Source organism: Malus domestica, chromosome 05, assembly GCF_042453785.1.
Source record: "Malus domestica chromosome 05, GDT2T_hap1".
NCBI lineage: Eukaryota > Viridiplantae > Streptophyta > Magnoliopsida > Rosales > Rosaceae > Malus > Malus domestica.
This window is the reverse complement of record NC_091665.1, coordinates 17,330,761-17,345,481: the sequence shown is the minus strand read 5'-3', so window position 1 is coordinate 17,345,481 and position 14,721 is coordinate 17,330,761. Positions and strand designations below refer to the sequence as shown.

Here is a 14,721-nt window from a genome sequence, read left to right as displayed (position 1 = left end):
AATTCCAAGAGGAGATGGAGATTTACGAAAGAAATCTCCAGTGACACATAACTCCGCTCAGGACCCCCTTGTCCTACAACTTCTTGAGGAAGTAAACAAGTTGAAGGCTGAACGTCAGGCTGAAATACCTGACTGGAACCAACCCAGGCCTGGCCCTCTTACAAGGAGGATCCTCAACACCCCCCTTCAAGCAAAGACAAAGCAAAAGCTTGGCTTGCAACTTTATACTGGAAAAGAGGACCCGATTGAGCACCTTAACCTCTTTGAGTCCACCATGGCATACCGGATGCACACCGACGAAGAGCGATGTCTTCTCTTCCCCTCCACCCTCTCTGGTGGAGCTCTAAATTGGTATTGTCGTCTTACACCTGAGACGGTAGACTCATTTGAGGAATTGAGGAAACTATTTGTTTCCCAACACATTTTCCAAACCGATCGCTTGCACTCTGCAGATGACTTGTACACTATCCGCCAGAAGCCAGACGAGTCATTACGTATGTATGCTGGCCGCTTCAGCCATAAATACTCCCGGTGTGCCGAGGCAGACGACAAGACTGCCCTCAAAGCCTTCACGGCAGGCCTACGTGATTGTTTCTTTAAATACATGATCAATGCCAATACTTGGAAGACTTACTCTGAGGTGATGGCGCAGGCTTATAACCATGCCTCCGCCGAGGCAAAGACATATCAGGAGAAACCCCCTACAACCATCCTTTATCAACAAGTGGGAGGTGGAAGCCAGACTCACCTAAATGAGAAGACCTCGACTTTCCAAACAGCAGTGGCACCTCCCCATGCCTTGCATAATGCTTCACCGAATCAACAGACATATCAATTTCAAGGCAAGAGGAAGGATTTCCATCCTCACCACTCTCCTTTCAGTAAAAAGAGTAAGGGACACTATCCCGATAACCAAGGGTATCGCCACAATAACACTCGCCCCCAGGCAGTCAATGCAGTGGGTCAAACCCGCGTCAAGATACCCCCTACCCCAAGGTATGAGACATACACGCCCTTGAATGCCACATGCGCGGCCATTTACCCCAGCATAGCTCACCTGATACCAAAGCCAAAGCCGAGGCACCCAGATTACACGCCCCCGAATAGCGCGGGCATGTTTTGTTGCTACCATGAGCATAACGGCCATGATAGCGAGAAATGTATCATCCTCCGTGATCGTATTGAAGCTTTGGCACGAGAAGGAAAAATTGATCAATTCCTTCTTCACCCTCAAAGGGATAACCGTAACCAACGCCAGGTGAATGTCATATATTCCATAAGCGGCGGCACACCCATATCTGAATCTTCCAATAGGGCCATGAAAAACAGTGAACGAAGTCTGAGGCCTGGTCACCAAGTGTTTCACGTGGAAGACATCAGGGGAGGGAAGTATCAAAAACCTAACTGGGATCCGATATGTTTCTACCCTGAGGAAGAAAGAGGCATCATCTACCCTCATAACGACCCATTGATCGTGGAGGCTCACATAGCCAACTTTGATGTTCGACGAATCCTCGTAGACACAGGGGCTTCGGTCAATATCATGTTTGCCGAAGCTTTCAGGGCACTCAGTGTAGCTGAACACTTGCTCGATCGCTCGATTTCTCCTCTGATAAGCTTCTCCGGTGATATCGTGCAACCCTTAGGGAGCATACATTTACCCTTTACTATTGGTACAGGCCCTTACACGGCTACCATTACCACTAACTTCATAGTGGTTGACTGCCCAACGGCATACAATGTCATCTTTGGGCGCACAGGCATCAATGATCTCAAGGCTATGGTATCCACGCATATGCTGTTGATGAAATTTCCAACCCCCCATGGCAACGGCTACATCAGAGGAGATCAGCTTACTGCACGATCATGTTACAACACTTCAGTTAAGCAACAACACTTGCCCGGACCCAAGGAAACCCTGTCTGTACATGACCAAGTCACAAAGACCAGCCTAGATGAAGCGAACTTGGATCTTCCTGATAGCAACAATCAACCCGATGATCCTCGAGATGACTCTTTCACCCAGCAAGCCCAACCTGCTGAAGAGTTGGAGAAGGTACCTATCTCAAGAGATTATCCAGATCGCATGGTGAAGATTGGCACCACATTGTCACCACCCCTTCGGTTAGCATTGATATCTTTTTTGAAAGAGAACACTGAAGTCTTCGCCTGGTCATATGAGGACATGCCAGGCATCTCTCCCGATGTCATCTGTCATCGTTTGAGTATTGACCCCAAGATCAAGCCGGTGAGACAGAAGCGAAGATCTTATGACGCTGAACGATACGAGGCAATGAAAGCAGAAGTTGAAAAACTCAAAGGCATAGGCTTTGTCTGCGAAGTCAATTACCCGACATGGGTAGCAAATGTGGTCCTTGTTAGGAAAAATCCGACCAAAGAAAGTCTTTCGCTTCAAAAGGTCTTGTGGAGGATGTGTGTTGACTACACCGACCTAAACAAAGGGTGTCCGAAAGATAGTTTCCCTCTTCCTCTTATTGACAGGCTTATAGACTCTACGGCAGGGTGTGAGCTCTTGAGCTTTATGGACGCTTATTCAGGATACAACCAAATCCTCATGAACCCCTCAGACCAAGAACACACGGCCTTCACTACTGACAGGGGACTATATTGCTATAAAGTCATGCCTTTCGGCCTAAAGAATGCAGGAGCAACTTATCAGAGACTGGTCAATTCAATGTTCGCCGAACAAATTGGGAAGAACATGGAAGTTTACGTTGATGATATGCTAGTCAAAAGCAAACATGCTGACCAACACATCACCGACCTATCTGAAACTTTCACCATTCTAAAGAGGTATCGAATGAGGTTGAACCCCAACAAATGTGCCTTCGGCGTGGGCTCTGGCAAATTCTTAGGCTTCATGATTAGCCAACGAGGCATTGAAGCTAACCCTGAAAAGATCAAAGCAATCCTCGACATGAAAGAGCCAATAACTTCAAAAGACATTCAAAGCCTTACTAGCAAGGTGGCAGCCTTAACCAGATTCATCTCTAAGGCCACAGACAGATGTGCTCCTTTCTTCAAAGCACTCAAGGGAAATAAGAAGTACATTACATGGACGGAGGAATGTGCCAAGGCATTCAGGAACCTCAAAGAGTACATGAGTAAAGCCCCTCTGCTCTCCAAACCAGAAGTTGGTGACACTCTCATCATCTATCTATCGGTTTCGGCTTCAGCAGTCAGTTCTGTTCTTATTCGAATGGACAGTGGTGTCGAACGGCCCGTCTACTACGCTAGCAAGGCCCTACAAGATGCGGAGACACGATACTCCAACATTGAGAAATTAGCTCTAGCATTGGTCATGTCTGCTCGGAAACTTCGCCCTTATTTCCAAGCACACGCCATCATCGTGCTTACCAATCACCCTCTTCGACAGATACTCCAGAGTCCTGACACGTCTGGGCGAATGATCAAATGGGCGATAGCATTGGGTGAGTTTGACATCTCCTACCAACCAAAACCAGCCGAAAAAGGTCAAGCAGTAGCAGATTTCATCGCCGACTTCACATATCCTGTTGACATTGCTTCTACACCTGAAGCAGTAGCTTCATTACCATCGGAAGCTCAGAAAGTAGAATCAACGACCTCAGCATGGAGTCTGTATGTTGATGGCTCATCCAACCAACAGGGCTGTGGAGCGGGACTAGTCTTGACTACGCCCGACAAAGTAGCAATGGAGTATGCTCTTCGTTTCAAATTCAAGGCATTAAACAATGAGGCCGAGTATGAAGCCCTTCTAGCAGGATTACGTTTGGCCAAACACCTCGGGGTTAAACAAATTGATATTTTCAGTGACTCCCAATTAGTGGTCAACCAGGTTACCAACAACTTTGATGCTAAGGACAGCTCCATGGCAGCATATCTTGCGCAAACACAACTTTTGCTCAAGCACTTCCACTACCAGATCACCCAAGTTCCTCGAGCGGCAAACAGTCATGCAGACGCCCTGGCTCGCCTCGCCTCAGCTGTGGAAGACAAGATTGGAAGAAAAATTCATGTCGAACTGTTGGCAACACCAAGCACCATGGCCGCAGAAGTATGCAACTTACAACAGGGGGATAGTTGGATCACCCCGATCTATAATTTCCTTGCTCATGGCACCCTCCCAAATGATAAAGTCCAGGCTAAGCAAATTCGATACAAGTCTACCCGCTACCTGATCATCAATGATCAACTCTATAAGCGAGGTTTTAGCCTGCCATACTTAAGGTGTCTTACGCCTGCCGAGGCGGAAATCGTCCTTCGGGAAATACATGAGGGTGTCTGTGGAGATCATGCTGGATCTCGGTCCCTAGCACACAAGACTTTTCGCCAAGGATATTACTGGCCAACACTCCACCAGGATGCCATCAAAGTATCCCGCTCATGTGACAAATGTCAACGATATGCAACTATTCCTCATTCCCCTCCAGAGCCTCTTACTCCTATGATCAGCCCTTGGCCCTTCGCCCAGTGGGGACTTGATTTGATCGGCCCAATGCCGGCAGGGAAGGGCAAAGTCTGTTACGCAGTCGTTGCAGTGGACTACTTCACAAAGTGGGCCGAAGTAGAACCCTTGGCAACCATTACTGAGGCAAAGATAGAAGACTTCGTGTGGAAGAACATCCTTTGTAGATTCGGCATTCCCAATGCGATAGTCACTGACAATGGGCGACAGTTTGACAACAAGAAGTTCAGGTTGTTCTGCTCTAAGTTCAACATCAACTTATGCTTTGCCTCTCCAGCTCATCCCCAGTCTAATGGACAAGTTGAGGCCATCAACAAAATAATCAAGCGCACTTTGAAAACCAGCTTGGACAAAGCTAAAGGCTGTTGGCCAGAATTTGTACCCCAAGTTCTTTGGTCATATCGCACTTCATATCGGACTTCAACAGGAGAAACTCCATTCTCACTTGCCTTTGGCACAGAGGCGGTTGTCCCTGTTGAGCTCGAGCAAGCAACATTCCGAGTCCAGAACTACATTCAAAGTGAAAATGACAAACAACTCACCCTCAACTTGGATTTAGTCGAGGAACACAGAAACCAAGCTCACTTGAGGAATGTCGCCTACAAGCAGCGCATCTCCAACTATTATGACTCTAGGGTCAAGCCTCGTTCTTTCAAAATAGGAGACTGGGTCTTAAAGAAAAGATTACTCTGCGACAGAGTCCCGAGTGAAGGCACACTTAGTCCAAACTGGGATGGACCGTATGAAGTCATTGGCATCAGTCGCCCTGGCTCTTACACACTTAGAAGCTCCGATGGCAAGACCCTTGGCCATCCATGGAACGCTGATCACTTGAAGTACTACTACAAATAGACTCACGATGTACAAGTGTTGAGCTATAGCCGTTCGGCATCCTATGTAATGAAGGCCATTTGGCAATGAATTCAATAAAGAGGTAATTTAGCCAACTCAGCCCTCACTCTTTTACATTCATAGCAAGCGATGCCGGAACCCTTCTCAATCAGAAAGCAATCCGTCTTCCACAGTCACTACAAAACAAGCAAATGAAGACCGTGTCAAGCGCCAAAAAAAAAAAAAAAAAAAAAAAAAAAAACAGCTTCATCCAAAAAGCTTCACCCGAAAAGCTTCACCTCCAAAGCTTCACCCACAAAGCTTCACCTAAAAAGCTTCACCCAAAAAGCTTCACCATCAAAGCTTCACCCAGAAAGCTTCATCTACAAAGCTTCACCATCAAAGCTTCACCTCGAAAGCTTCATCTACAAAGCTTCAACACCAAAGCTTCACCTACAAAGCTTCACCTAAAAAATCTTCACCTAGAAAGCTCCCTCTACATACTTTCATCTACAAAGCTTCACCATCAAAGCTTCACCCAGAAAGCTTCATCTACAAAGCTTCACCATCAAAGCTTCACCTCGAAAGCTTCATCTACAAAGCTTCAACACCAAAGCTTCACCTACAAAGCTTCAACACAAAACCTTGCTCCAAATAAACAAATTTTGTTCACAAAACCCAAGATGCCCTTGAACTTGTACAAAAACACTTGGGTAAACATAAACATTTTTTGTTTTACACCCACAAGGGCCCAATATTTTCCTTCTTATTTATTCACTTATATATGTTCCCAAACATATTATAATAGATCCAACAACAAGCCAAAGTCCCAAGTTTCATAATGGACAAAAGTACAAGCAATTCATCAATAATGAAGGTGCTACAAAAATTGGAATCTGCCCCAAAATAGAAATCCAACCCAAGAGACTTTTTCTCTCTCTCCCTCTTCCGCCTCCTTTCATCTATCAAATTTCTTCAACCTCTGCTCTTCTCCAATGGAGCTGAATTTTGGACACCCTATAGTTCTTGAGCATATGAACAACTTTCAAGAAGGAACCATTTCTGTTTGAGCGACGGAAATTAAAGTGTTGAAGCTCCAAACATGACAGTCGGATTCTTGCAGATTTCGAAGCTGCTGTGATGTTTCGAAGATCTGGAAATATTTAACCATTAGTTCATTCTGAATTTTTGATATGTTATGAAAGAGACGATGAGGAACAACGTCAATGAAGAAAGCATGCCGATCTGAACAATAGAAAATGGAGTTTCGAAGCTCACAACAAATCTGACGGGTTGACAGAAAAATAATAACCAGTCATTCATCATACCTGGAGTTCTGGAGTTATACTGCTCCGAGGGATCTCAAATTTGGATATGTTGTAGTTCACGAGCTGAGGAACAACTTCAATGAAGAAAGCATACCGATCTGAACAAGAGAAAATGGAGTTTCGAAGCTCACAACAAATCTGACGGGTTGACAGAAAAATAATAACCAGTCATTCATCATACCTGGATTTCTGGAGTTATACTGCTCCGAGGGATCTCAAATTTGGATATGTTGTAGTTCACGAGCTGAGGAACAACTTCAATGAAGAAAGCATACCGATCTGAACAAGAGAAAATGGAGTTTCGAAGCTCACAACAAATCTGACGGGTTGACAGAAAAATAATAACCAGTCATTCATCATACCTGGATTTCTGGAGTTATACTGCTCCGAGGGATCTCAAATTTGGATATGTTGTAGTTCACAAGCTGAGGAACAACTTCGATGAAGAAAGTATGTTGATCTGAACAAGAGAAAATGGAGTTTCGAAGCTCACAACAAGTCTGACGGATTAACAGAACATTGATGAACAGTTACTCATCATACTTGAATTTCTGAAGTTGTACTACTCCGATGGATCTCAAATTTGGATATGTTGTAGTTCACAAGATAAGGAAAAACTTTCATGAAGACGACTTTGCAATCTGAGCTATAGAGAAAGGTGTTATCTTGCATCCACTCAGGCTGATTAGTGGAAACGAAAAGCAATTCCACCAAAGAAAAGATGAAAAAGAGAGAAAAGCTACTAATTGCACTTGATCTTGTCTAGTCAATAGCATGCAGCATCAAACACACAAAAGTTGGAAATATTTTTAGATAAAGCATATACGAATGTGTGACATCGAAACAAGGATTCGTTACTTTGACAAATTAGTAACACGCGAGACACCTCATTCGGCAACTCTCTTCGCCTGAAGACTTGGGGGACTCCCACCATATGCTACTGCACCTTGATACTCGGCAGTCTCACAACCACTCAGTGACTTGGATTTTTCAAGTCTCCAACCAAGAAGTTTTCCTCACTCGGGAAATTAAGGGAACATTACCTCAAACTACATGCTTCACTCACAAAGCTTCAACAATACAGGTTTCAACAAAAGCAAAAATTCAAAGAACTTTATGAAGAAGGCTTTGGTGTATTTAACACAATATGTTGAAATGAAGCAAAGCTTATTTATTAATATTTTCGATAAGCCACAAATATGTACATATACATGAGTCAAAATAAACAAACAAAAGGGAGCCTTCACAAAGGTTGCTTAGGGGAAGTCTCAGCAGTCGGTAGAGCCCCAGAAAGAGAAAGCACCGGAGGGTGGTTATCCGGAGCCTCAGTACTTGACAAAACCCCAGAAGGAGGAGGCATTGGAGGTTCATCATTTGAAGCTTCATTACCAGGTACAGCCCCAGAGGACGAAGGCAATAAATGCCTTTGGAACAAACCCACAAACCGCTGATGATCAAGTAAAACCTTACCATCAGATTCCTTCATCTGGTCAAGCTTCCTCTTCATGTTTGTAGCATAGTCATGGGCGAGCCGGTGCAACTGCTTATTCTCATGCTTGAGCCCTCTAATCTCCTGTTTGAGACTCATCACTTCAGCAGCCAATGATTCAACTTGGCGGGTTCTAGCAAATAGGCGTTGGGCCATATTAGACACAGAACCTGCACACTGAACACTAAGAGCCAGAGAGTCCTTAACAGCCAACTCATCAGACCGTTTGGAAAGTAGTCTGTTATCTTTGGGAGTGACAAGGTTCCTGGCCACCACTGCAGCGGTCATATCATTCTTCATCACAGAATCCCCAACGGTAAGAGGACCAGTAGGGGATATGAAGGATGGGCGCCATATGTTGTCTGGAGAAGGCGTGGCTGTCTCTTCTCCAAGGTTCAAGTCAAAACGACGGTCGGAGGGTCCAGACATTTTCAAATGTGTTGAAGAAGGAAGAGGTCAGACAAATCAAGATCTTAGAAGTGCAAGAAATGAGCTTCTACTGGTAGAGATTCAAGTGTGCTGTGGAACTTAATGCCAGCCTCTATAAAAATCTGCACTCGACGGAGCTTCAGAAATCGAAGAGGCGTTTGCTTTCTCAAAAGCTGGGCTGCTCAGAGACCACGAGGGTCGATCTCAGAAATCGAAGAGGCGTTTGCTTTCTCAAAAGCTGGGCTGCTCAGAGACCACGAGGGCCGATCTCAGAAATCGAAGAAGCACCTGCTTTTTCAGCCTCGTCAGCACCTGTCACATGCACAATCAGCTTTGCGAAAATTACGGGCACTCTGTCGAAGATTTCTAGTGAAGTAGAAAGCACGTGAATCTTACTGTTCAATCACCGCTCTCCATATGCACCATCAACTCCTCGGGTACCACATATAACTTTGTCAAAGATCTCTGACAAAGTTTAGGCACGAGAATTTCGAAGTTCCAGCTACCCTACTATTACCCATAAGGGTAAAGGAACAGCACCACTGCTTGACAACTGGAAAGTCCCTATGTGTGTCGACCTCCGTGTTTTGCGGCAAGACAGGTTGGCAAGAACGTCCAACCTTTACTCACATTCGAGAAAAGACTCCCAACATAATTACTTTCTCAAAAACCGGAGTAGCACCGCTTTCCGAATCTCGAGAGTCAGATCCTCGACGGGATTGCTTGTTCGAAAACCGAAGAGGCACAACTCTCAGAACTTCGAGAGCCAGATTTCCTTAGATAGAGCTTGTCTGTAATCTTCACACGTAACATCAGCTTTCCAGATACCACATACCACTTTTTCAAAGTGCTCTGACAAAATTAAAACACGTGAAGCTGGCAGCTCCCACTACATTGCTGTGACCAAGAAGGGTAAAGGAATATCATTACTACTTGTTATTGGGAAATCCCTATATACATTGACCTCCCTCCTCAACGGACAGGCAAACCTGCAAAAATGCTCAACCCTTTCTCGCATTCGAAAAGGCACCCTCAACATAACCTCTCGAAATACTCAGCTTTATTTCCCCCCGATAATACCTCAGCAAATAAGCCACACCAAGAACAAGAGTATCTCATATCATCAGGGTCGAAAGCAAGAGTATCCCATATCATGCTTTCTCCCTATCTTTGTCTTTGTCCTTGTCCACACCTGCAGGACAAGGAGAAAGAGAGCAGTCAGTCGGAACCTGAAATCAAACCTCCAATTTGGAACTGACTGCCTGGAGCCTTTGCCTGGTTGCTTACTTAGCATTGCTCTCGAGTACTCATCCTCAACTGCTGTCAAGGTCACGAATTCCACCGGCAAATACCTCATGACAGTTGATCAGATATTGGCTCTTTACACTGAAGCTGCCAAGCGTGGATGAGTCACTATGAAGGAATGTTCTGAAGGACCATTTAAATGCAAAGGTTGCACACCACTTCTGCCATGCAAAAGATTGAAACAGAAGGTTCAACGGTGAGCTGAAACAGATCACTACAGCACGACACCTTTCCATACCACATTCATTATTCCGTCAACAGCAAAAGTATCCCATATCATCAAGGTCAAACGTACTCTAGATTTGATGGACTTGTTTTGACCCTCAAATTTTTGAGTCGGCCTTATACTTTGAAGGGCACCAGAAAACCCTCAAGCACAGTTCAAGAATAAGCCTGTGGAAAGTTACTTCTTCAAAAGCAAAAGTATCTCATATCATCTCTTATCCATTTGCTTCTCCTTATCCTGGCAGTTGAATGAGAGACAAGGAGAAGGAGAACAATCAACCGGAAGCCGAAGTCAAACCTCTGATCCTGGGTTGTTTACTTGGAAGTTTGACTGCTTACCTTGTCTGTCACCTCTTTCGGCAGATCTCCTAGCTCGGCGACTTGGGGGACTCCTACTATAGGGTTTGTATCACACTTGACTAAGCCCGAAACTACAACTAAGCTTTAAGTGAAATTGATACATTACCTTGTGCGTCAACATCAGCTAAGTACACCATTCCCGGATGGAGGAAAGGTACTTCCAGAGAAGGGCAGATGAAGATGAGACCACACTTCGGTACTTAGAAGTTTCGTGATTACTCAAGGGATTGGATCTTGCAAGTCCCCAACCGAGGAGTTTCCCTCACTCGGGAACTTAGGGGAGCACTGTTTGTACCATACTTGACCAATCCCGAAACTACCGAGCACCGGCCAACGCTATACTGTCAAGGACCCAGAAGAGTTCCCCTCCGACCAGGAGGCCAATCACTACTCGACACGTGTCAAGATTAGAAGCCAATCAGAGCGCAGCACGTGTCGACATCAAGAACCAATCATAACATGACACATGTCAATGTGACAAAGCTACAAGTTTTTCTATAAATAGGGGTCATTCCCCCACAATATTGCCTAATGCCATTTGTGTTAAATCATTCATAAGAACTCACTAAATTGAGAGCTTGATCCTTTGTACTTGTATAAGCCCTTCACTACTAATAAGAACTCCTCTACTCCGTGGACGTAGCCAATCTGGGTGAACCACGTACATCCTGTGTTTGCTTCTCTGTCTCTATTCATTTACGTACTTATCCTCACTAGTGACCGAAGCAACCAAGCGAAGGTCACAAAACCTGACACTTTCTGTTGTACCAAAGTCTTCGCTGATTTTGTGCATCAACAAGTGGGATTTTGCAATTCCAAGCGTCCATGGTGCGAGACTTGCTGGTATGCCGCAATCTTTTAGATGTTTCTAAATTGAAAGAATAAAATGGCCTTATTTTTTACCATATTAAACTAAGCTCTTTTTTATTTTTTATTATTTTTTTATTTTAAAAAGCCTTATGTTTTAACATATAAAAATCATACCCCTTTTTTGGCCATTTATATAAAACAAAGGCTTATATAGTCTAGTAACGACCTTAAATTTTTGTTCGAATGTAATTAATGTGTTAATCTTTTTTTATCAAAGCTCATAAACAAATTTTGATTTATGATATAATCATTTCAATACTAGGTTTTTCATACAAAATTTAAAGCTCTACCATTCTTGTTTGATTAAAATTTTCCATGCCAATACAAAAAAATAAAAAAATAAAAAAATAAATAAAACTTTTAATTTACTCCCATTAGTTATATTGCAATCTTTCATATGACTTAAAGACCCCTCCTAATCTAGTATTTTGGCTCCGCCACTGATGGTGGTGATCGATATGAGGTTTAGGACTTGGCATAGAGAGGGAGAGAGAAGTAACTAAACCCTGTTTTCTTCTTACCTTTCTAAAATAAAAAATAGAAACAAGTTTTCATTTTAATCTTTGTTGGTCGTTGTCAATGAAATCAGTGCTCTGCACACCATGAGTGCTAAGAGTTTTCTTTAATAAACGATATTATTTACACTTTGAAGTAAAAATTATTCCTTCATATTTGGCTCATTAATTAGGTTTCTTAAATACCTTACATTAGGGTTTAGGGTTTCTTAAATCAATCCCAAAATTAAGAGAAAAAAAAAACATACATTGGACCATGACCAGATTCTATATTGTATTAAATCAACCCAGATATAGTTACCTTGTTTGGTCAGATTTATGTATAATGAAGCTGTCTAACAAATTAATAGAAAGTAAATCTTACCATATTTTTATCGGAAAAGTAGACTAGTGTGACGAATTCACTGATTCATTTTTTATTTTTTTTAAAGAAAAAACACATGCAATTTCTTATTTCATTGGTATTAGAAGGGTATGGGGAAGTCAATTGTTACCTAGAGAATTGTTTGAGCAAAATGGAGACGTACGCATTAAACAAAGTACATTCGTATGGGCGTTTCTACCTTGAGCACCGATTTTTAAATTATGTAAAGTACAATTTGATGCAAGTGGTACGGTACGTGGTTGAGTTGCTTAATTTGACTTAAAAAATCACATTTTCAATTAGACATTTTAGAGTTTTCAACTCAATCACTTCATTCTTTGCGAAAAAAAAAAAAAAACTTAATTACTTCGTTAGATCATAACCAAGTGGTGATTCCATATATGCTAATTACTTCATTTCATCCGCTTATAACTAAGTGGTGATTCCATATATGCTGATTGTCATCTCAGGTACGAATTTTATGTGTTGAATGTGATTTTTGGTTTAGATTTGGAGAAAAACGAAGTTGGATTTTAATGGGGCTTTTGGAACTAGGTCCAAAATATATTTACTTTTTGGGATTGAGTCCAATTATCAAATTAATTACATGTTTTAATACGAATTTTGCCCCTTCAGATAAAAATATTTAATTAAATTCTTTAATTTTTGTATTATTTCTTCGTTTTTTTTTTTAATTTTTGAGAAAGTTCAGTTTTTAAATTTTGAATATTTAAATACTCAAACTAAAATATTATCTAGTAATTTCCTACTATATATGAAGAAAAATGATATCTACCTACAGAACCGATATAATTTAGTAACTACCCATTGCATAGGAAGACAAATGCTTCCTATTGTATAGGAAGAAAAATGCTGGGAACCTCCATGGTGGAACATTAGAAATAGAAATATCAATATACCTCCATCAAAGGAAAAATACTCAACAAAAAAAAGAAGGAACAAATACTAAGTTTCATTTTACCCTTATTATAGCACAAAAATAGAATAGAGCAAATATAAATGCATGATACTGTATTATTGCTTACAATTGATAATATATTACAAAATGAATATGTAAAAAAAATTGTGAAGGCTATGTAACAACTGAAATGGTCATGAACGAATTTGGAGGGAGGAACACAAAAATATCATCCATGAAAGAAGAGAGAAGAAAGAGGAGGATTGATTCCATGATCTAACCAATGGAATTGTTTAGAACAAGGAAAAAACAAGGGATGAAACGGACTGGGGGTTGAGGTGATTATATTGCTCTAACTAATCCTACAACTAAGGGATTAGTTAAACCACAAAAAATCCCATAAGTAAGAAATTTTGTGTATGTATTACAATTTATAAGCCTAAGGGATAAATATGGTACAAATTATAAATAAGCTTACGTGGAATCTTAGTTATTGCACCTATTTTAATTAAGTGGACAAATCTTAGTAATGGTTCACAAAATTGGATTTATATCAACTTATCACAAAATTGGAATCTTAGTTATCAACTTATCGATGAATTTTTTCTAAAATCGGTGAGTCTTTTCGGCAAACCTGAGTAATGAACCGGTTCAAATTGACAAACTAAACCCAGTTCAGTCCCTGAACAGGAATATTCCCAAGGTAATTTTCCTTGTTAAAATCCTTTTGATGCCAACAGAATACTCTCATAGGTGACTGAAATCTAGAAGATTCCAATCAACCTTGAAGGAATATTCTTCTGCTGGCGACAACCACCAGCATTGGCGCATGACGGCGACTGGCCAACACATGGAAACCTAAGACGTATCCTAAGGTTTTTCGATATCCTGAATCACGTTTTTAGCACCGTTTTCATATATTCAGAAGAATCTATTATGTTACTTAGATAGTAAATTATTTATTATTTAAGAAGTTGAAATGATGGGTGTGGAACCATGATTTTCCAGGGCCTAAGTAAGGTCTATCAGAATACGAATATCTTAGAAGTCTAGTCATGGACTCCACAGCCTCTGGTCTGAAGCTAGATAAACGGAACAATGATGCCACCATCATTCTGTTATGGAATGAGGGAGCGAAGTCATTAGACTTCGCTGAGATTGGGCATGCGCATGAATATTTCAGACAAAGGAACCAGAAGACACATGCCAAGAGAAAAAGTAATCTTTGCAGATATAGGATGAAAAGTTCACTTTCGGGAAAAAGATGTTAGTTGGCCCAAGTGGACTGTCTTAAAGTGTGAGGCCGGCTCGCATGAAAGTAGTAAGTAATTCTGATGAGGCAACACAACTAGACAAAATGAACTGGAAATTTAAGCATGAAATGCATATACATGAACAAACCTTTGAGGAGAGAAGTCGAACCTTTAAGTGAGTATTCCAAGTAGTGTGATCCTGCAATGACAGTGTACCTTAAATCTAACTATAGTATGTATGGTACCATTAAAAAAAATTGACAAGGAAAGCCAAACACATAAGTCTAGACTTCACACCAGGTAGTAAGCAATATTAAGACTCAAGCAATAGGGAAGAGATTAAGTATGCAAGAATTGTGTTATGA

The 14,721-nt window shown here is 41.8% G+C and overlaps 1 long non-coding RNA gene across 1 annotated transcript; it reads right to left on the bottom strand.

The window, feature by feature from the left end:
• Positions 1-6,118: 6,118 nt before the first annotated feature.
• On the bottom strand, positions 6,119-7,339 carry LOC139196417 (uncharacterized). Its single transcript, XR_011581312.1, has 3 exons — positions 6,990-7,339; positions 6,809-6,906; positions 6,119-6,452 (listed from the first exon to the last, which is right to left on the bottom strand). It is a non-coding gene; the product is annotated as an uncharacterized lncRNA (long non-coding RNA).
• Positions 7,340-14,721: the final 7,382 nt, after the last annotated feature.